The 23,923-nt window shown below is 41.7% G+C and overlaps 1 protein-coding gene across 1 annotated transcript in view; it reads right to left on the minus strand.

Annotated features, from left to right (window-relative positions):
- Nudcd3 (NudC domain containing 3) overlaps positions 1-23,923 on the minus strand; it is a 93,354-nt gene that overhangs the window by 63,244 nt on the left and 6,187 nt on the right. The gene's annotated exons all lie outside the window — the stretch shown is intronic.

The raw sequence follows: 23,923 nt of genomic DNA on the forward strand, positions 1-23,923 counted from the left end.
ACATAAAGTAATAAAGATCAACTGCTTTAACTTGAGGGGGTGAAAGCAGCAAAAGTTTAAGTCCTGGGCCAACTGAATTCTACAAATACCATGAAATATGGCTCTGAGTAAATTAATTCTACTCATTTCCTTTGCCATTATGCTATTTTTGAAAAATCTGCATTAAGAAAGTTTGGCTTTCCTCCACTAGAAAATCTTCAAGTCGCCTTAAAGACTTAGTTGACCTGAACCATCATTCTTTTCTACTTCCAGTGTTTCAAGTGGCCCTGCAAAACAGAAGAACTGGCATGGACCCAATTCTCCTCATCTCCAATGCTCCCTCCAGATTCTACACTTCCAACTCACATACATTACACGTGTCTCTTCCTCATTTCTTCTGGCTTCCTGAGACGCTGAATGCATAAAAAGGCAGCATATGCACTCCCTGGTCCAAGAAGAATGACATCCCGTGGACTGGTACATTCATCACACTGGAGTACAACTGCTTGTCAGAGCTGTACCTGAGCTATAGGCCCAGCAAGCACCTCCTGCTGTGACGTGTAGCTCTTAGAGTAGGACCTGCACATCAAAGATATTCAACACTCGTGCTAAGAAATCTTCTCTTTAAAAAGGGAGGCTGCTAGCCAGGCGGTGGTGGCACACGCCTTAAATCCCAGTACTCGGGAGGCAGAGGCAGGTGGATCTCTGTGAGTTTGAGGCCAGCCTGATCTACAAGAGCTAGTTCCAGGACAGGCTACAAAGCTACAGAGAAACCTTGTCTCAAAAAATTAAAAAAATAAAAAAAGAGAGAGAGTGCTCAAATCATTCTAAGCTTCCTGATGCTGAAGTTATACTAATAAACAATATCATTTCCCACCCATCAAGGAATGCTGTATTAATAGCTCCCAGCTCTAAGTAGGATGGCCACAGACAGGCACAGTAACCCAAGCTTTGCCACTGAGATCACAGAGCAGAGCCTGTGGAAGGGTTCCAAAGAGAAGGAGAAAGGACTCTACCTCTAATCACATAATATGTTCTGTATCCATAGCTCAGACATAGCTATAAAGGGGAGAAAGCAAAGAAAGAGAGAAGTCTGGGAGCCAGGCCCTGACTTAGGGTCATTTGAAAGCTGTCCACAGTTGGGATGGACAGGTGGTAAGGGAACAGCATCCAAGTGCCTCGTTCCACGGCAAAATCCGAGCTCAGATGACTCAGCTGTGCAAGCAGATGGTCTGTGAACACAGGTGGTCTCCCCAAGGAATTATTCTGTGGTATTCTACAAATGTAACACCTGAATACCTATTAAAACTCAGACCACTTCCACTATTCTAATGGGGATTATCAGGGACATTTATCCACATTTGCCTCTCTTAACACATACAAAGAGAGATGTCCCACCTCTGAGTATATTTTAAACAACTCAGCTTAAAGATACAGATATATTTTGCTTACAAACAACACTTTATGAGATTTCCCACAAAGCACCTAATTTCCAGGGTTCTAGTGAGTTACTAGACAAAGGCAACCAATATGTAGTCATCAGCATCTTTGTTTATAAAACTACCATAACAAACGGCCGTTTACACACAGTGCATCCTTAAAAACCCCTCTAATAGATGTCTTCAGAAAAATTCCTAAATGAGAAACTATTAAGCCTAATTTGCTTAATCACAGTTCTAATGCCATCTATCTTAGATCACCAAGAGTCTGAAGCTAGACTGGATAGCACAGTAAACTACAGACAGCCTGGACTGGTGAGACCTGTCTCATCTCAAGAAAAGGGAGAAGAGAACAGTGACCAACATATTAGTTTAACTTTTCAATGAATTAAGAAATCATAAAGTGGCTGGGCAGTGGTAGCACATGTCTTCAATCCCAGCACTCAGGCAGTGAGTTCAAAGCCAGACTGGTCTACAGAGAGAGTTCCAGGATAGCCAGTGCTACACAGAGACATCCTGTCTCGGGGGGGAAAAAATCAATTTTCAAACACAAATGAAAACAGAAAATTGTAGTAATGAGGAGCGGCAGGCTGTGTCCCACCGCTCGGCTAGCTTATATACCCAAATAACAACACACAAATTGTATTCATTTAAAAACTGCCTGGCCCATTAGTTCTAACCTATTATTGGCTAACTCTTACATATTTGTTTAACCCATCTCCATTAATGTGTATCACCACTTGACTGTGGCTTACTGGCATGAGTCTAACCAGTGTCCATCTAAGAGAGGAGAGCCATGGCGCCTGCCACACTTCCCTTCTTTCCAGCATTCTGTTCTGTCTACTTCACCCACCTAAGGGCTGCCCTATCAAAAGGCCAAGGCACTTTTCTTTATTCAACCAATGAAAGTTAACACATAGAAAGAAGACCCTCCTATACCAGAAAATGCCTGTGACTATGGGGATGTATGGACTAGGTGACTTTGGGATGATGGATGCCTTCATCCAGTCACTGAGCAGAGCAGAGCTAGAAGCCACCCTACCTTCACATTCACATCACACTTTCTTCACAGTGAGGCAGACCAGCTTATTCTTAGTGCATCTGAACTAGACTCTAACCCAATTTTAGATGAAACCCCAATTCTTTTTTGCATGGCTGTGTTATGTTGTGAATTTTACAAGAATAACAATACTATGCAAATGTCTGATTTTAGTCTTTACTAAAAACCAGTCACCCATGCATGCACCACCACCAGTTTGTCCATCAAGGCTCCACCAGGCTTCACATGCAGTTCCTAGCTGACACCAGCAACTACCTCTTTGGGCCACTGGTATTTATACCATGAAAAACAGGTTTGGGGGGCTGGAGAGATGGCTCTGTGGTTAAGAGCACTGGCTGCTCTTCCAGAAGTCTTGAGTTCAATTCCCAGCAACCACATGGTGGCTCACAACCATCTGTAATGAGGTCTGGTGCCCTCCTCTGGCCTGCAGGCATACATGGAGGCAGAATGTTGTATACATAATAAATAAATAAATCTTTAAAAAAACAGGTTTGGGAGCTCTCAAACCTTTATGTAGGTGAGCACACATGTACAATATTGTACTCTAGGAGTATGTAGATAAACAGTATCATCTATTTTCACTTTAGGGCAATACTATTTGTTATAAAGATGAAGCAGTGATTTAGCTGGGAAAGATGGTAGAGTTTAGGGTACAAACTAGTTTTATATTTTACATAAATGGAAGCTTGGAGCTCTTCACCTCTCTGGAGATACTGTTAGAGATCTGAAACTCAAAACAGGACATTAAAGTCAGGAAGGATACTCTAGCATGGCAACATGGCTTCTCCCTAGCTTTTCTCTGGGAATCCCACTGTAACTACCGGGAAAAAACAAAAACAGAAAAACCACAAGAACTCACTTAGCCACAAAGTTCTGCCAACACCTCCAATGGCCCAGGCCACAGCCGTGAATTCTTGGTAAGGGCAAGGGGTGTGGCAATAACATCGTGAGCCCCAAGGAATAGATAGAAGATTTATCTAAACCCAGACTGTAAATAAAGTTCAAAGGTCAGAATTCCACCATTCCGTGAAGCACAAATGTTCTATACAAATATCATTTTCACAGAATTAACAAAAAATTTTAGCAGCCATCTAGAACACTTTCAAAAGAAAACTAAAAAGCTATAGTCTTAGGGACTTGTCCCTAAGCACAAAGGGCTCCTCCCTGCCTCATGTCCTGACACAGGCTCACCTTTTAGGAGCAGGTACAGAAGACAGTAACCAACTGTCTCTAGTGCTAAATAGCAACAGTAAAATGCAATGTTCCAACCCTCATAGGACACCCACCATCACCTACACAGTTCAACCTGGGAACACAGCAAACATCAGTGGACTTCACGTCCTCACAGCACCTGAGCCAGGTCCCCATATTCAGACAGTTTAAAGTCTCAACCAATGACTCTCTCCTAGGCGCTGCCTAGAAGTCTTCTCTCTTTTTGTTGTCGTTCAGTTTTTCAAGACAGGGTATCTCTGTGTAGCCCTGGCTAGCCTCACAGTGATCGGCCTGCCTCTGTTGGGATTAAAGGTGTGTGCCACAACCACCAGGCATGAGTCTTGTCTTAAACACAGTACCCATGTTTTATAATAAATGTTGTTAGCATAACTGAGCAGTCTTTTGAAAAAGGATAAAACTCAACTTATTTTACAATAAGAGAATAAATTCCAAATAAGTCAGTTATGTGAATAGAAAAACTCAAATAATACAAAGGTCATTTTCACAGAATTTTATAGACATATAAGAAAAAGTACAAACATTACAGCAAAAATGAGTTAACTTTGATTCAAATTTTCAGATACCAAAACATTTAGTTTTATAATAAACACTTTAAACATTAAAGAAAATGCTTGTTAGGCAAAAAAGGGGGGGCAAAAGCAAATTAAAAGGATAAACTGAGGGAAACACTAAATAAAATAAACATTACACATGAAGTTCTAATCCCTTCTCATACTATAAGCTCTTAAAAACTAAGGCAGACAAATGGAACACCAACATAAAAACAAAAGACAAAAAAAATGACTCCTGTACATGACATGACATGCAAGTTCCTTCACACAAAATAAAAGAATTTTATTTATTTATTTATTTTTTATTTGAAGGTTTGGTTTTCTGTTGCTGCTGCTTCTTTTTTTTAAAAAAAAAAAACTATCTGAAAACTGTGTAGGCCAGGTTGGCCTTGAACTCAGAGATCAGCCTGCCTTTGCCTCCCAAGTGCTGGAATTAAGGTGTGCGCCACAACTCCCAGCTTGTTTCAATACTGAGACAAGTGTATTTCACAGCCCCCAGGTAGGCCTAGAAACCACTAGGTATCCAAGGCTGGCCTTGAATTTCTAATCCTCCTGCCTCGGCCCTCTCAAGTGCTGGTATGTAGTTACCATAGCTAGATATTAAAATAAACATAAAACATCAGTAAGCTCTTTCTTCCAGATGAGTTTCATTCAAATCTTAGCTAGGCATCCAATTCTGGGAGCTGGGCCTCTCATACACTATGGTGGGAATGTAAATTGGTGCTTTGCACAGCACTAACAAATTTACAAAACCACTTGCCATAGGCACCCCACTCTAAAAATCTATCTTAAGGATACTGACCCTCAAAATTAAAACAACATATAGCACGAAGTTATCATTGTATAACACATGTCCCAGCAGAACACCAAACAGTGTGTAAACAGCTCTGTACTAAAAGCTGGCTGGTCAGTAAGCCACGCATACACAGCACACACTGCATGGAAGACAATGCTGCAATCAGAGGCACAGCACAGACCTGCAGAACTGGTGATTTCCAGAGCCCATGGTCAGCTGAAAAATTAAATGTAAAAACATAGAGTACACAGTTTTTAAAATAGCATGTGTGAGGGTGTCAGATCCCCTGGAACTGAAGTTAAAGACAGTTGTGAGCTGTCAGGTGGGTGCTGGGAATTGAACCTGGGTCCTCTGGAAGAGCAGTCAATGCTCTTAAACACTGAGCCATCTCTCCAGTCCCCACAATTTTTTATAAGAAATAAGAAAAAGCATGTGATATATGGATACTGCTTCCTTCTGAAGGAAGGAAAAGGAAGGAAAAGAGCAGAAATCCACTAGAAACTCCTAAAACTAAAAAAAAGTTCTCTAGAGGGCGAGAGGCAAAGAATACAGAGGGACAGTGTGAACTTCCTCTGAGACGTCTTTCATTTATATTGTGAAGCTGTATCTCATCTCCTAGCTTCAAAAGTAAATGGTTCCCTTAGAAGCGGTGTTAACACAGTCTCAAATGCAAAAAACAAACAAACAAAAAAAACCCTATAAATCTGTCATTAACACAGAAAAGAGTCAAATTTATGAAGAATCTATAGTACTTGTTCCTCGCAACACCTCACACCAAAACACAGCCGGTACCCTGCCAACACCCACCAGGTCTGACCTGCAGGTCTGCAGTTTCTCAGTGCCACGGAGAAATTGGCGCTTTTGAAGTTTTCACAGCACATTAACAACACCATAGCACAACGGTCATTTTAAACACGTCACTTATTCAATTCTATTGAAATTCAATTATAACTGCAAATATCTATGTTGGGGGAGGTGGGGCAGGGAGAGACCTCATATGCACAGAAGTGCCAGGAACCATGTGAGCCAAGCAGCTACAGGGTACATTCAGGCTAAGGCAGGGCAGACAGAAGAAAAGCCACATCACAATCACCTCATTTCCAGGGAACATTTCAAATTCTTTTTGTTCTAATTTGCTTTAAACTTACATCTAAAGAAATGATCAAATTCTCATAATCATCTCTAGTTAGCCACCATTTCCCCCATAACTCCACTAGAAAAGAGGCTGCAAGAACAAGATAGGTAGAACAAGTTCATCCTGCAAAACCATTCCCACCCACAAGTCCAGTCTAGTGAAACAGAATACTATGCAGTCATTCTAGAAAAAAACAGGACCCACCAAGACTAGTGAGGAGGAGAAGGAGCAGGAGCAGCAGCAGCTGCCTTGGCTAACATCAGCAGAAAAATGAAAAATTCAAATACTGGGGACAAAGGAGCTGCAGGACAGAGTCCTTTGCTCTGTGGAGCTCCGGCAGCAGTGAACAGGAAGCTCTGGATGAGCCAAGCAGGAGGTAAGGGTGGGGGAGAACACAGCAAACAGCTGCTGCACAGGACCACCAGGTCACAAAGCCCTCATGAGGAGAGCACATGGCCAGCCCACACCTGTGTTCCAGACCCCTGGCAGGTCACAGGAAGAGAGCACTGACCTCCCTGGGAGATGACTCTAGTCTAAGCCATGATGGGCTTGGCTACCTACTGAAGGCTGAAGGGGGTCCTAGTACATTTCCTTCCCCACATTCAATAGCCCAGCAATGAAGAAAGTGGTCTGAGGTCTTCTCTAGATCCCAAAGAGCAGACAGTACTGCCACTAAGGGTCCAGCACCCCATCCCTAGGGAAGAATGGGTCAATTAAAAACAAACATATGGCAGAAAAGGAGGAAGAGAAGAGGCAGAGTCCTTTCCAATGCACAGCACAGCAGTTCCACCCACAGATCAATGGGGTTTGCTTTCAGAGGCAGAATGTGCCCAGACAGAATCAGAACTGCTCATTTAACTCTGGGACAGCAGAACACCCACTCTAAAACTCCTACTAGTGGGTGGCCAGGAAGAATCCTTCCTTTTTCCCTTTCTGGCTTGAACTGCCAGAAACTCAAGGGAACAAAGAGCAAACAAGTCAGAAATCCTGAATACCCTAACCAAAGCCAGTGGAAGGGGGGCAGCTTGGGGCAGGCTGACACTTTCAAGCCTCACTGTTTCAAGACCCTAAAACAAATGTTTACTCCTTCCACATTTGTTGAGTCCAAGAAGCAAATCCAGCACAGCTGTGCAGATGACTATGTCTCTGTTGTGAATGGAGCACGTATATGTCACTGATCTAGATTATAACTGAACTTAGAAGACACAGGGCTGGGAAAGAAGAGAAAAGGAAACCGTGATAAGAAAACAAGAAGGTCCAAGAAAACTCAGTACAAGGTGTAGAAACTGCTGCAGGCCTCAACAGCCCATTAAAGACGTCTGAAAACACGGCCCAGCACCCAGTTTCCCCTAATTGAGCGGAGTGCTCATGGCACACCATCTGCTTCGCACATATCTACTATGAGCAGGGAAAGAGAGCCAGCAACCTCCATGGACAGATCTCTGAAAGGAGAAACAGCTCAAGCACTGCCGCCAAAGGAGGTGACAGCTGCACCTGAAGACTTTCCAGAGGGGGACAAGATATGGAGGTGGAGGACAGTAATATTGATATCCTAATCATATGTGCATGTCAGTAGGTGGTAGTCTTACATATACAAAAACTGTAAATTAAAAACTACATATATCAAAGAAAGGTAACAGAAAATATAAAGTACAATGATAATGTGTTCATGTTTTCTGTCTAGTGTTATTACATGAGGCAAAGGTTTAAAAACTAACAACTTATGAAATAAGAAAAGGTATACTAACTTTTATTATGGGAGAAAAAAGAACTCTAGCTAAGTCAGTGCTTAACTCTAGAGTAGTATCCAGTTAAGCAGGCATCCGTGTTCCTTCCCATTCTCACTGGCTCAAAGAGAATAACTTTCAACCCTGCAGTCTCTTCATGGCAAGTGCCTGGAAGAGGTGTATCATTTTTATCTTTTACACCCTATTCTTTGCTGTCCTTCTATATTTAGACACATAAATATTCGCCATTATGTTATGACTGTCTGCAGTATTCAGTACAGTAGCATGTTGGGCAGGCTTGCTGCTACATCATCTTTGTGTAAGCACACTCTGTGTATGAACAACAGCTAAATCACCTAACTAGGCATTTCTCAGAACTTATTAAATAATATGTGACTGACAGTACTCCAAGTTTTTCTCATATTATATCATTTAAAATCCTTAAAACACTAAGTGTTGTCACTCTATGTTTACTTGAAAAAATAAGGCCCAAGGCCCTCCAGCTGACTCAGCAGGGAAGGCACTGGCCACCAAACCAGTTTACTCCCCAGAATCCATGTGGTGAAAGGAGAGAACTGATTTCGGAAAGCGGCTCTCTGACTTCTACACACTGTGGCACCTTCATGTGTATGAACATATAACAAACAAATAAATAAGGTCCACTGAGACGCAGGAATCTCCTAAAGCCAGAGAGCTAGCAACTGAATGAAGGCAGGTCTTTCAGACTCATATTCCCAATCCGTAAGAAAAGATAATCTAAGGGGAACAGACGATGGAGTCATGAAGGGGAATGAATGTGATGGTTTTCGAGTGCAAAGAAATAAAACCATAATAAGGTTGGAAAGGTGGCTTGGAGGTTTAAGAACACTGGCTACTCTTCAAGAGGACCCAGGTCCAGTGCCAGCACCTAAATGGTGGCTAACAACCATCTGTAACTCCAGTTCCAGGGGACCTGAGGCCCAGTTCTGGCCTCCACAGGCACCAGGCACACATGTGGTGCACAGAAATATATGCAGGCAAAGCACCTACACACATAAGATTTTCCTTGCTCATTGTTCAAGATGGAAACAAAGCAGTACCAGCTCCTGGTTTCATCTCAGCCTCTAATCAAAGTATCAAGGCTTCATGAAGAAATCTGGTCTGCTCCACAGTTGAAGTCAGTAAAGAAGAGAAAGCTGGTGAGTCTCACAGTGAAAGGATGTAAAGAAATCACAGCAAGGCACAGCATCTATAAGTCAGCATGCAGAAAAGAAGGCAAGAGGACCCATCTGAAAGTTCACAGTAAGTTACAAAATGTAGTAGTGTAACCTGCTGGTAAGGTGTCCATGCTACTTATGAACCCCATCCCTCACCTCACCCTTGCCCCTTAAGCAATTCTAGTGAAATTCATTTGGGTCATTAAATAAATAAATAGAATGAATACATACATACATACATACATACATACATACATACATACATAGGGCCAGCAAGACAGTTAGAAGCACTTGCACAAGTCTGACAACCTGACTTTAATCCCTGGGATCCACAGTGGAAGACAGCCAACCCCCAAAAGTTACCCTCTGATCCCTACATTGTACACACCCATACAAAAAATTTTAAAAAACAAAATTAGAAATAAAAGATGTGAAGGTAGGAGGACTGGCTGAGAAGAATGGACAAGGATGTGGAAGGTGAAAACTATCAATGTATACTCTACACATGCGTGAAAATGTCACAATGAAACCCACTATTCATAATTAATAAATTAGTAACAATAAATAAAGACACACCCCTAAAAAACACCTCAGGTTCTGGAAAAAAAAACATGTTTGAAAGTATATATTATATCCAAAGAACAAGCCAATTGAAAGAAGCAACTTAAGCAGTTAAATAATAATTATAGTGGATCCTAAGTGATGAAACAAATATCACTGAATAGAAATATTTAAAAAAAGAATAATGGGAAAAATTGTCCTTATAGTGTGTACACAGAAATGACAGCTCATATTGGAACTAAGCTCCCCCACTAATCACCAGCAAACCAAACCAAAATGGAGCAACTCATGGTAACCATCAACATAATAAGAAGTGCCTCCTGTTTTAACCATGCAAAAAGGTAGCTCTGAAATAGCCAAGCCACTTGTCCCCGGGTTCTGCGTACCTTAGTCATTTTGTCGATAAAACCACTTTCCTTCTCAGCTTAAGAAAACACTTGTCTTTCTGTAAAGTGAAGTACTGTTGATTCTAGAATTGCAAATAAGCCAATTAGATCTCTAAATTTATTTTAATTTTGTCTTTTGACTAGTATATTAATAAATGCAGAATGGGGCTGGCAAAATGGCTTAATGGTCTTGAGCATTTATTCTTGCAGAGGACCTAGGTCCAATTCCCAGCACCAACAAGGCAGTTCACAACAATCCATAACTCCAGGTCCAAAAGGACCCAAAATCACCTTCTGACCTCCACAGGCACCAGTTACGTGTGTTGTGCATAAACATGCATGAAAGCAAAACACACAAAAATAAACCTTTTTTTGGGGAAGGGGTGTTGAGACAGTTTCTCTGTGTACCCTGGCTGTCCTAGATCTCACCTAGAGACCAGACTGGCCTCAGGCCTCCCGAGTACTGAGTTTAAAGGATCTCCTGCAAACAGGTAGACAAAGGGCATCCTAGGAGAATCCTGAGACCTCCTCTCTCATCTTCACTCTGCCTCAGTAACACTCATCCAAGCTATAGCCAATCTCCACTGTATTTAAATGTGAATGTTTTAAATGTAATAGTCCCTGCTCTTCACAGAACTCCAAACCCATGTCCACAGCTCATTTTGTAATGCCACCTACACCTCTAGTCAGTTTCAGACCCTTAAATCAATAAGCCACAGTCAGCCCCCATCTCCCACAGAAGCCATCTTTCCTGCCTTTAGTGATTGTCAGCTCCACCCTTTCAGTTGCCTGGCAACAAAGCTTGACAGTGAGAAAAATACACAGTTACATTTAAAATTCTAAGTACAAAAAATACATATAATTTACTACTAAAGATAGTCATTACATAGTAATAAAATATAATTTATTACTAAACATAATAAATACTGAACAGTGTATACACCTAGAAAACCCAACAAAATTAAATAAGACTATTATTAGGAGCCAGGAAAAGACCTGAGTCTCATTTCCAGTTTCTCTACGTGAAAAAAACATTAAAATTCCACACAAGACTTAAAGACTTACCCTGTTCTTAGACAGAAAGAAAATTATGAAGATATCGGCTCATCCTAATTCAAAACAAGAACTGAATATATCCCTATTAAAATTTCAATAAATTTCCATATAGAAAAATTAATTTCTGTAAAGAAAAGTTTGGGGAAAATGATTAAACATGAGTCTTACCAAGTGCTAAAAATGTATTAGAAATCCATAAGAAGGAAAATAGGTTGATAAAGGCAAACAAAAGAAATATATAATTTAGTGTTTGCAAATAGACAGAATGAGAACTAAGAAAACCCAGAAACACACACAAAGACAGATCAGAACCTAAGGAAGGTCAAAAGTGAATATCATTCCAAAGAACAGGTAAGAACAGCCCAGAAATGAGTTTAAGCCACTACTAAAGCTGGAAAGGGATCAGGTTCCCTCATGCAAGCTGGCAGTGGAAGAGCAAATGGGTAGACTCTCGCAGGGGCCAATTTAGCAACATCCATCAAAATTAAAAAAAAAAAAAATCCTTCTGACCCAGTAATTCCTATTCTAGGAATTCATCCAACTGATACACATATACATGTTCCAAGAAATACACACATATTAACTGCAGCAATATTTGTGATCAGCATACTGTAAACAGTTTAAACAGGCACTGCCCCACCAGGGACCCATTAGACAATGACCCTAAAAATCCATAGGATATAACACTCTGTCAAGAAAAACCCTGGCCACATATCCGTCACTGGGAAGCTTCTGAAATCCACAAGATATACAAACCACACCCAGAGCTATCAAACAGACCTCTAGTGAAGGGGCCCAGGAATTTTCACTTTAAATCCCCAATGAGGGTAAGGTCAGCTATGGTGAAGAACCTTGGTGCCAAACAGTCAATGGAAAGAAAGCCCAGACTCCATTCCTCAGCAGCAAATTGAACACAAGCTGCTTTTCTGAGCCGTAAGATGGAAGATCGACAGTCCTACCCCATTAAGTTTTAAGGACGGTAAAAACTCACATGTGTACTAAGGAGAGGGTGCCTGGCAACAGAGAGCACTAAGTCAGTGCCAGTTGCTTTATCAAGCCTGAACAACCACAGCACATTTAGGGGATGTGGCAAAGTCAACAGTCACAGATGTGCTGTGTATACACATGTACTGTGTATAATAGGCAAAGTATATGCACACACGAATAAATTTACAAAAGACGCTATGGACAAATTGACTCCAGGAAGAACAATTCATTTCCATTACATAGTCTTGTAACTTTAAAAAATGCTAGCCTTAATCCAACTCTGACTTATTACAAGAACTAGGACAGAGGACATGCCGAACCAGCTCACAGTTAACAATCAGCAAAATCCAGCAGCAAGCCCAACAAACAGCCTGACTTTTTTCTTTTTTTTTTAAAAAAATGATTTTAGGGTTAAAAATAATAAAAATAAATCTTAAAAAAAAAAAGAGGGTTCTGGGGAATAAACTCAGGGCCTTGGCTTACCGATTTCTTTTAACAAGGGTGTTCTGGGGTGGAGCGTGGAAACTGTCAATTGTGAGCCATCAGTGTTTGCTGTGTTATTTATAGTCAGATTCAAACAAACCATATTACAGAACATTATAAGGAAACTGAGTTTAAAGACTTGCTGAAAACACTGAGATGAGATGTTATGAGGCAGAGTTTGTTTTGAGTAACAGAAGACAGGGGAAGTTCTGACAACGAGCATGTAGCATGTAGGAAGTCCTATATTCTTATGCCTGCTGCAGTTTCTACTTCAAATGCTACCTAACAAAAGTTTTAAGAATTATATATAATATGCCTTTGGTGCAAAAATTAACATTTTAAATTATTATGGCCCAATTCAAATACAAGTTGGCTGTCGAGGCTCTTCTAGACAGTCTCGGGTAGCCAGGGCTAGCCTCGAGCTCTGTAAGTAGCTGAGGATGACCCTGACCTCCTGATCCTCCTGCCTCGTCTAAGAGCTAGGATACGGTGTGTGTGCCACCATGCCTGATTTATGTGTGCTGGGAACTGAACCCAGAGCCTTGCACATGCTAGGCAAGCACGCTACCAACCGAGCTACATCTCTAGCCCACTACCTTAGCTTGAAAGCACCTTTCGGATAGTCTGGCTATAGCTACTTTTTCTTCATTAATTTTCTTCACAAAGGAAAGCAAATGAATTCCTATTCAGCCTAATGAAACAGTGACACTTCTCCAACAACTCTAGTCCTTCCCTCTAACTGCAGGACTTTAAGCAAAGTCCTTTGTAACAGTAGATCTTTTTTCATCTGTGGTTATCCCTATTTTGAAAAACACATTTTTCCAGGATACTGCAACATGCTTCTTCCTCCACCCTCAGACCCTCTATAATTCCGACAAACCAGACACCAAGTCATTTCTGATACAGCTTCAATGTCCAAAAAAACATAAGCTACTGCTTTCTAAAAACTAAGCCTGTTAAGTCTCACTAGGAAATAAAAATCAAATGAATTGTCAAATAACAAAATTAAAATACACTGGACATTAATCCTGCAATCCTAGCACTAAAGAGAGCTGAGCAGAGTTTTAGGCTAGTCAGGGTTAGATAACTAGATCCTAGCTCAAGAATAAATTAGCAAGTGAGCAAAGCAAGTACTTTCTAGAAGGTAAAAGTCTTCCTAGCTGCAAACTTAAACCAGGTCCTCTGTAGGCCTCTGATGTCTAAACTTCCTTTAAAAGCAGTTATTTCAAGGTGAGTTATCTGCAAGATGAAACAGCAGGCAAGCTGTGGCTCTGTCCCCAGGTGAGCTCCATAGAGCGCTGAATCTAGAACAACAGGCAAACGCCCCTCTACTCCCTCTGAGCACAGGCTACGCATGCGAGTCATTCCGGCATCTCACACCCATCAGTGTGCAGTAGGAATTCAGAGTATAAAGACAATGCTGAAAATTCTCAAGCTATACTGTTCAGCAAAATAGAAAGACATGTCATAAAAGTTTACAAATATATGTTTTTAGGGGCTGGAGAGATGGCTCAGTGGTTAAGAGCACTGGCTGCTCTTCCAGAGGACCTAGGTTCAATTCCCAGAACCCATCTGGCAGCTCACACCTGTCTGTAACTCCAGTTTCAGGAGATCTAAGAGCTTCACACAAACATACATGCAGGCAAAACACAAATATATGTGAAATAAAAACAAATAATTTTTAAAAGATATATATTTAAATGTATGCCTATGTTTACATACATAGGAAAAATTACAGAAAATATCCCAAAACTTTAGTAAGGAGTAGTGAGATTTTCTTCATTTACATATTTGTCTGTTTCCCAAATATTGTATGAGTATTATCCAAAAGAAAAAAAAAGTTTCTCTTTTTTAGGACAAATGACTTCAGTAATAATAGCCCCTGACTATCACCCCATCAGGAACCACGATAAGCAGGTTTCAGTACTTATTCAACCCTTACAATAACCTTCAGGATGGACATGGGGTGATTCCTGACTATGCCACCATGACTTTACCAAGGGACCATCTATACCAGCTTCCTGAAGAAGGCCTTAGCCACAAATGGAGAACTGTATAAGAGATAAACCAAAGGACCCAGCTTTCACAGTCGTGTGACTGCAGCCAGAGCCTCAGGCCCTGGCGCACTCTGACAGCCTCCCTAAGAAACGTCAAGTGGCACAAACATCACCACAGGCATCAGTGCTACAAAATCTGTGCTAACGTTCTCCTTAAAGTTCTATGGTGAAGCCTTCTCAAGGTGAAGCTGACTGCAGCTGGGATCTCGGGAGATAATCAGCTCACGAGGACTAACACTCATTACTAAGGCAGGAGACTTAGAAACAAGGTCCCAAGGAGCTCATCAGTCCCTCTATGACAGAGGTTTTCAACCTATGGGTCACAATCCACCTGGGGGTTGCATGTCATGAATCCTGCATATCAGATACTTACATTATGATTCATAACAGTAGCAAAATTACAGTAGCAATTATAAAGTAGCAATGAAATAATTTTATGGCTGAAAGTCACTACAACATGAGGAGCTGTATTAAAGGTTTGAGTAATTAGGAAGATTGAGAACCACTGGTCTATGATATGATGACTCAGAAGGAAGACTGAAGTCAGTCAGGGCAGTGGCATATGGCTGCTATACAACTAGGAGGTAGAAGGAAGAGGATCAGGAGGAATTCAATCCAAACCTGACTAAACAGTGAGTTTGAGGCCAGTTTGGGTGATACAAGACCCTTTTTTGTTTTGGTTTGGTTTTGGTTTTGGTTTTACGGTTTTTCCAAGACAGGGTTTCTCTGTAGCTTTGAAGCCTGTCCTGGACCGAGCTTTGTAGACCAGGTTGGTCTCAAACTCAGAGCTCCACCTGCCTCTGCCTCCCAAGTGCTGGGATTAAAGGCGTGTGCCACCACCACCCAGTTGACCCTTTTTCAAAGAAAAAGGGGGAAAACAAAACAAAACAAAATAATAAAATGAAAAATCCTGGTGATAGAGACCAATGGAATGCTTATGTAATGCATACCATGGTTTGATTCCAGCACTGCAAAAGCCAAGAATGGTATTATACTACCAGGAAACCTCTTCCAAATGATGTAATTCACTTTCCAAGAAGTGTCTAGGTCCCTGTAACACCTAGGCACAAAGGACACACTGCCAAAAATATGAAAAAATACTAATGACTTCATTTAGTAGCATATCAACTGTGTGAAGCAGCTCATCCATCATGCGGTTCTAGGCCGCCCCCTCCTCTGCTTCCCTGCACAGGCAGGATAGGCAAGAATGGGTGGTTTGGACACAGTAGTAATGCCTACTCAATAGGACAGCACGAGATCCAAGACAAAAAAAGAACTTGGTTCTAGCACTCAGGGTAACTTTTCCTAGGAGATAACCTATTAACTGATACTGTTTGCTTGTTGTGTTGCTACAGGTTTGGGGTGCCCCGGGACTTCCTTTTGTTTATCTGGGTTTTTTTTTTTCTTTTTAAGGTAAGAGTTTCACTATGTCACTATGTAGCCTAGACCAGCCTCAGACTCACCATGCCTAGGTGATAATTTATATTCTTTTTTTTCCCCAAGACAGGGTTTCTCTGTGTAGCCCTGGCTGCTCTAGACTAGCTCTGCAGACCTGGCCTCGAACTCATATTCGCCTACCTCTGCCTCCCAAGCGCTGGGATTAAAGGCATGCGTCAAATAACTTACATTCTTATTGCTACTTTTCCCCCCTCCTCTATAAGGAATTCTGTTCTTGATTTATATAAGGAAAAACAGAACTGCCACATGCTGTCAAGATCCTTTCACGAGCATCCCCAGACACAACCACAGCTTTCCCACTGCCTGTAGCAACACCTGCAGGTGGAGAGCCTGAACTGCAGGTGCTCTAACGCTCGGCTGTGAGGAAAACACAACCTAAGCCAAGAGACGACCACAACAGGCAACTGAAGAGGGGTGATTATGACTAGCAAGGGAGATGCTGACAGCTGTCCGTCCCTTCTCTCCACCGCACTAGTCACCTTCACTGGCACCGGGCACTGGTCCATTAGAACAGACACTGAGACTTAAACAGAAACAGCAAGTGCTAAGAACAACTCCCAAAACTATGATGTACTTTACAGTCTTGCACAACCAGGAAATCTTTTTGTACCCAAACGAGTGGGTGTTTCAAGCACCCCAGCACTTCTTTTCCTTTGCTCCTTCTTCTCGCTCCTTAAATGGGGATTCATTGTGTTGTCCAGGCTGACTGGTCTTGCAAGCTCAAGCAGTTTCCCCACCACAGCCACTCATGTAGTTGGAACTAAAGGCATGTGCCACCAAGCCAGGTTCAGGCCTAGAAAAATTCTGACTTTTGCTTGATATATCCCAGCAGTGAAAGTAGGGTGAAAACAACAATGAGATTTAAAGCAATTGTAGCTTCTTAGTGGGGAGATATTAACATCAGAGTGATACCAAAATTGGGCCAAATTAACATTTCCTTCAAATATCCTCCTAAATCACCCCAAAAAATACTGTACCTGTAGTTTTACATGTAAAAATTCTACATCATTATACACAAATAAGAATGTATACTGTAGCCAGGCATGGTGGTACATACCTGGAATTCTAGCATTTGGAAGGTGGAGGCAGAAATATCACACAAGGTAAGGACAACCTGGATTACACAGCAAGACCCTATCTCCAAAGCAAAAAGCAAAATAACAAAAATTTTAAAATAATTCTAAAGGAAAGAAATTAGTAAGTGCCCACAAAATGGCTCAGTTGGATAAGGCACTTGCCACTACACCTAATGCCTGAGTTCAAATCCCCAGTACCCACATGATGTAGAGAACTAATTCCATGTGCTGTGGCATTGACATGTGTCAGTACATGTGTGTGCACGCACACGAACACACACACATAAAGTTTAAGGCAGAGCCCTGTACAAGGTTGCAGGGCCTGAAGATTGGTACAAAAAAGCACAGTATAGTCTGGGCTAATGCAAATGTCTCTATCATGGCTGTGATGACTACAAGACTATTTGATAGAAGTCATAAACTGTATCCCAAAAGAAAGTTCATTGCACTGCTAGGTAAGTCATGTTTGAAAAGATACAAAATGACTGCTTCCCAGCCTTTTGGTTGTGAGGAAGTGTTAATCACACACAAAAACATCAAGTTTAATAGCCAGGCACGGTGCCACCCTCCTTTAACCCCAGAAAGGAGAAGCAGAGGCAGAGATCTTAGTGAGCTGAGACCAGCCTGGTCTACACAGCGAGTTCCAAGAAAACCAGGGTTACCACAGCGAATGAGAACCTGTCTCAAAAAAACAGACAACCAGAAAGAGCAACAAAACACACTGTACTATACACACTAATAAACATAGAATAAAAATGCATATGCAAACTACAAATATATGATTTATTAGTCTGTCTGTCTTTCCCCCAGCACTTATGCCAAATTTTGTTAAAAAAAGCATTTCATGGGATTTTACTGAACAAAGCTGTCTGTCAATCTGTCACTGTCTAACACAGGTCATCAGAAAGCAATAAAACATGCAGTGTGGGAAAAGCACGCAGACAAGGCCGGGCATGGGGGACACACCTGCAATCCAGAGCTTAGGAGGTGGGGGAAAAGGTCAGGATTCAAGGTCATCCTGGACTATAACACCTGTCTAAAAACCAAAGGGAGGGGAAGGAAAAAAAAAAAAACAGTGCTCAAAATCTCGGGTCCTGGGGTAACTGACTTTAGAAAGAGTTCTCAGAAGGAGAGGTACTTCGGTGTGGTCACCTGAAGACTTTTCTTCAATCATTTAACTGACAGAAAGACAACTCTTCACAGTCGCCATGGATAATGAACTGGTGGAGGAACTTAAGATCCAGCTCCAGGTGGGACTGGGAAAGGACAGACAGCCTTTGACATTCCATTTCCAGCCGTGCAGAAACAATCATCTCAGCTGCAGCTAGAGATCACGCCTCAGCTCATAACTGATGCACTGCTTACACAACAGAAGGATAAGCCACTGCGGTCCCAAGCACTGAATGTCAGGACAGCAGAAGTAAACACGCTGGCCTCTGAAACACACACAAACCTCACTCTAAACTTAATGCTATGGTAGTATTCTGACTGGAGCTATAAGCAGAATTGAAAGTACAGTTCTACTATAAGGTGAGTATTCTATCTAGTCCATTACTCAAATTAAAAACAAATGTCCTTTATTTTTTTAGAAATTATAAAAAATAGTGAAACAAAATTCCTCATTTGTATTTTAAAAAAGATAAAAATAAAAATGATGGATTGAGGGGATGGCTCAGTCAGTAAACACCTGCCTGAAAAGTGTAAAGACCTAAACAAAGCCTAGTGGTGCACAGCTTTGATTTCGCCACGTGGGAGGCAGAGGCAGACAGAGCTCTGTGAGTTCAAGGTCAGACAGGACTACAAAGTGAGACCCTGTTTTGAAGAAAAAAAAAATTAAAGTGTAAAGAGCTGAGTTTAACCTCCAGAACCCAAGTCAAAACAAAACAAAGTCAGGTATGGTAGAGGATGATAATCTTAGTCCGGAAAAGGCAGACAGGTGGGTCTCCTGAAGTTCACTATCCACTTAGCCTAGCCTACATGGCAAAGTTCCAGGATAATAAGACCCTAGCAGAATCAAATAAAAGGGGTGGGGGGGAGCAAGGTGCCTGAGGAATAGCATGGAGGCCGTCTTCTGACCTCCATGTGCACACACACACAAAGATAGATGCACATTAAAGCACTCCTTACTTCACCACTCTGTGGGAACCACTACTAAAAATGCATTTCTTTGCAAACCAAAACAACTATGAGATTCCATCTTACACATATCAGAATGGCCAAGATCAAAAACACTGATGACAACTTATGCTGGGGAGGTTCTAGGGTAAAGAAAACACTTCTGCATTGCTGGTGGGAGTGCAAGCTGGTACAGCCCCTTTGGATGTCAGTGTGGCAATTTCTCAGAAAATTAGGAAACAACCCTCCTCAAAACCTAGCAACACCACTTTTGGGTATACATCCAAAGGATGCTCAATCGTGCCACAAGGACACGTGCTCAACTAGGTTCATAGCAGCTTTGTTTGTCATAGACAGAACCTGGAAACAACCCAAATGCCCTTTGACCAAAGAATGGACTGTATAAATGTGGTACATTTACACAATGGAGTACTACACAGCAGAAAAAAATGAGATCTTGAAATCTGCAGGCAAATGGATCTACAAAACATCATACCGAGTGAAGTAAACCCAGATCCAGAAACACAAATATCATATATACTCACTCATACATGGTTTTTAGACATAAAGCAGAGAAAACCAGCCTACATATCACAATCCCAGAGAACCTAGACAACAATGAGGACCCTAAGAGAGACATATGTGGATCTAATCTACATGGGAAGTAGAAAAAGAAAAGATCTCCAGAGTAAATTGGGAGCATGGGGACCATAGGAGAGGGTTGAAGGGGAGGGGAAAGGAAGAGAGGGGAGCAGAGAAAAATGTATAGCTCAATAAAACCAATTAAAAAAATGTATTTCTTTTCGAAGCTTTTCAAATTCTGTATGCTTTCAAATTTGACATTCAAAAGTAAAGTATATATCCTTACTCTCACTTAGCAACAACTATACCATGAAACATCTGTATCTATCAAGAGTTAAGCCAGAGAAACAGAACTAGCAGCAAATACTGAAGGCTGGCAAGATGGCTTGGTGAGTAGGGTGCCTGCCACCAAGTTCAATCCCTGAGTTCAATCCCTGGAACCCAGAGGTTAGAAAGTCAGAACCAGGTTCGATAACTTGTCCTTTGGCCTCCACATACACAACCTGGCACAAGCTCACCCATAAACACACTAAAAAAAGAATAAACAAACACAGACCCAGGCATGATTGTGTACATCATGAGGAAGCAGAGGCCAGCCTGGTTATACAGAAAGGTCCAGGACAGCCAGGACTATGGAGACGTCTCAGATGAATGGGTGGGTAGGTGGGTGGATGAAAAAATAAATGTTTTAAGATATATTTACATGGGGCTGGAGAAATGGCTCAGTGGTTAAGAGCACTGACGCTCTTCCAGAGGACCCGGGTTCAATTCCCAGCACCCACATGGCAGTTCACAGCTGTCTGAAAATTCAGTTCCAGGGGATCTGACACCTTCACACCAATGAACATAAAATAAAGATAAATAAATCATAAAAAAAATTTAAAAAAGATATATTTACATGACATGAAGGATGTCTAAGCCTGTCCAAAATCCACATGGGCCACTGTAAACTCCCTAGAAACTGAGTGCAGATGCTGTTCCCAGAAGGAATTTCTTTACTTTGGGGAAGTTGCAGCTGATCGATCAGGTTCACTCACACAGAATGACCTCCCCTGCTTAAAGTCAACCACTAAAAACCCTGCCCACACCCACATACTTCCTCACTGCGATGCTGGCACAAGTATCTGAGTAACTAGAGACTGTAGCCTTGTCTGACTTACAAAAGAAAAAAGAAACCTCTCACAATATCTACATTGGCAATCTTCAAGATCACTTTAAAAACAGGCAAATCATGTTTTGTTACACTCAGTAACAATGTAAAGTATTTTTTGTTTTGTTTTTGAGACAGTTCTCACTCTAGAGCCCAAGCTGGCCTCAAACTTAAGTGATATTCCTGCCTCTACCTCTAAGAGTTGGAAGAGTTGGGATTATAAGGCATAGACACATAAGAAGACTTTTTTTTTTTTTTTGGTATTTTAAGATAGGGTTTCTCTGTAGCTTTGGTGCTTGTCCTGGAACTAGCTCTTGTAGACCAGGTTGGCCTCTGCCTCCCGAGTGCTGGGATTAAAGGCTTGTGCCACCACCACCCAGCTGAGAAGACTTTTCTGAATAACTGGACTCTCCAGCATTGAGAAGATAGCCCCTGGGGGCTGGAGAGATAGCTCAGTGGTCAAGAGCTTTGTCTGCTCTTCCAGAGGTCCTGAGTTCAATTCCCACAACCACATGTGCTCACAACCATCTGTAATGAGATTTGGTGCCCTCTTCTGGCCTGCAGGGATATATGCAGGCAGAATACTGAATACATAATAAATAAATAAATAAATCTTAAAGAGAGAGAGAGAGAAAGAAAGAGAGAGAGAGAGAGAAGACAGCCCCAAAAGAGCAAGTATTAATATAAACTGGACCTAAATGTGACACACACCTTTAATCCCAGCAGAGGCAGAGGCAGGCAGATCTCTGTGAGTTCCAGAGATCAAGACCGGTCTGGTGTCCACCACCCAGCATCTTGCAAATAGCTCACTTGCTATTGCAGTGAGTTGTTGATCTGGTTCAAGGCCTCTGGTATCTGGTCCACTATCAGTACTAACAATCACAGAAACTATTCTCAGATATTCTGAGACTGTGGTTCCACAGGACCAGTTCTTCCACACGCTCCAGCAGGTCACAGATGGGCCCTGCATGTAAGTATGGGTGGTAGCTGATTTGGTCTGTCCATTGGGACTATCTCCCTCAGGTGAGGAGGGGTGGAGCCAACTCTTCTATGCCCATGCCATTAGGGCCAGCTCTCTCACACCCGTGGTGAGGGGTGGGGCCATCTACCTAGTGTGGGAGAAAGTTCTTAAGGGCATTTATGGCGGCATATAATGGTTATCCCAGCATTCAGAAACTCGAGGCAAGAAGATTGTGAATTCAAAGCCAGTCTGTACTACTTGAAGAACCTGAAGTCAGCCTAGGCTACAGGAAAAAGAAAAAAAACACAATTTTTCTTACCTGAAAAAAAAGTTCTTCAAGTTAAAACGAAGTATCGGATTCCCTTCTCCACTTTTAGACTCTAAACCTTTATATAACAGCCCTTCTTTCAGAACTCCATATTCAAGACCAGCTTCCCTTTCATGAATCCAATTGTTTTCCCTAAACTTCTTATTTAGCTAGACTCTATTGTCTTGCCATACTATCTTTACAAATCTTAATTTGCCTACTCAGTAATGTGCCATTCCAAGTTGTTTCCTTTGCTTCACTAAATGGAAACTACACTCACTTCCCCAAAACAAGCAGTAAGAAGAACAGAAGTTGGAGATGAAAGAAACAGACTTGTCAAAAAAGGAAAAAGTAGATTTATCTAGAAAAAAGACAAGCTAGTAGGATCACAGCTGACCAGCAGACACCGCCACAACACACACAAGGAGGTACCCACTCTCCTCACTGGGAAGGGCTAGGTGCACTCAACTCCTGGGCAGACAGAAGAACACTGTGAGACTTGATGCAGGCACATGTTTTAAACTCAAGCTCAGCCTTACTCTCTGCTCATCTAAAATTCACAAAAGCGCTACAAGAGAGGTTTCAAGAATCTCATAAAGAAGTGAGCTAGAGATGGTTCAGTAGTGAAAAGCATTGGCTGTTCTTCCAGAGGACCTAAATTCAAAATCATATGGCAATTCCCAATTGCAACAACACCCTTGTCCAGCTTCCACAGGCACTAACAGGCATAAATGTGGCACACAGGCATAAATGCAGGCAAAGCACACATACACATAAAATTAAAAATAATAACAACAGATCATGAGAAGTTATATTGCTTGCCCAAAGTAACATGTTTAGGAGGTAGCAGGATCAGGTTGTAAATATAGCCCTACATTAGATTGTTCTTCAAGTATACATCAGTCCTTGGGTTGGGGGGACTAGAGGAATCATCCATTCAGCAGTGTTATTGAAGGGAGAAGAACAGTAAGAATCAAGAGCTGAGGATGTCCCTCAGTACTGCAGTATCTGCCTAGTATATGTGAGAGACCTAGGCTGAAAGTTCAATACTGCTCCTAACCAAAGAATCAAGATGCTGTGGCTCAGCCCGCACACAGAGACAGCAAGGGCTTTAGTAGGCAACAAGTGCTCTAATTCTGGCTCTGGCCCTCAATTGCTGCATGACTGTGAACAGATCATTAATTTGTCTCAAACAGTAGAAAAGTAAGAAGACTGAAGGCAATATGCACCTAAATGTGCACCTAAAGAGCTGTTGTGCTAAATAAACGCTGAGTAAAGAAGTAGTGTTGAGGCTGGAGCTGGAAGCAACGGCACTGTGCACAATGACAGGTAGCACAAACGAGTCGGCAGCACCGGAGACGCGGTTCTAAAGGAAAACTCATGTGGTGTCTGCAGCTCTCATAAGTCAGGTACTAATTTACAAAGTTCCCTGACAGAAAGAAAAGCTCTTTTCCCAGAAATTTTCCAAACAAGTCAACTTTTTTTCTAGGAATGATTCAGAAGCTATTAAAATTACCTGTCAGGGGGTAAAGTTGCCTGCCACTTAGCCTGACGACTTGAGTTTGATCCCTGGAACCCTATGGAAAAGAGAACTAACTCTTCCAAGCTGTCCTCTGATTGCTACACAT

The sequence above is a fragment of the Myodes glareolus genome, chromosome 8, assembly GCF_982192425.1.
Source record: "Myodes glareolus chromosome 8, mMyoGla1.1, whole genome shotgun sequence".
Classification (NCBI taxonomy): Eukaryota; Metazoa; Chordata; class Mammalia; order Rodentia; family Cricetidae; genus Myodes; species Myodes glareolus.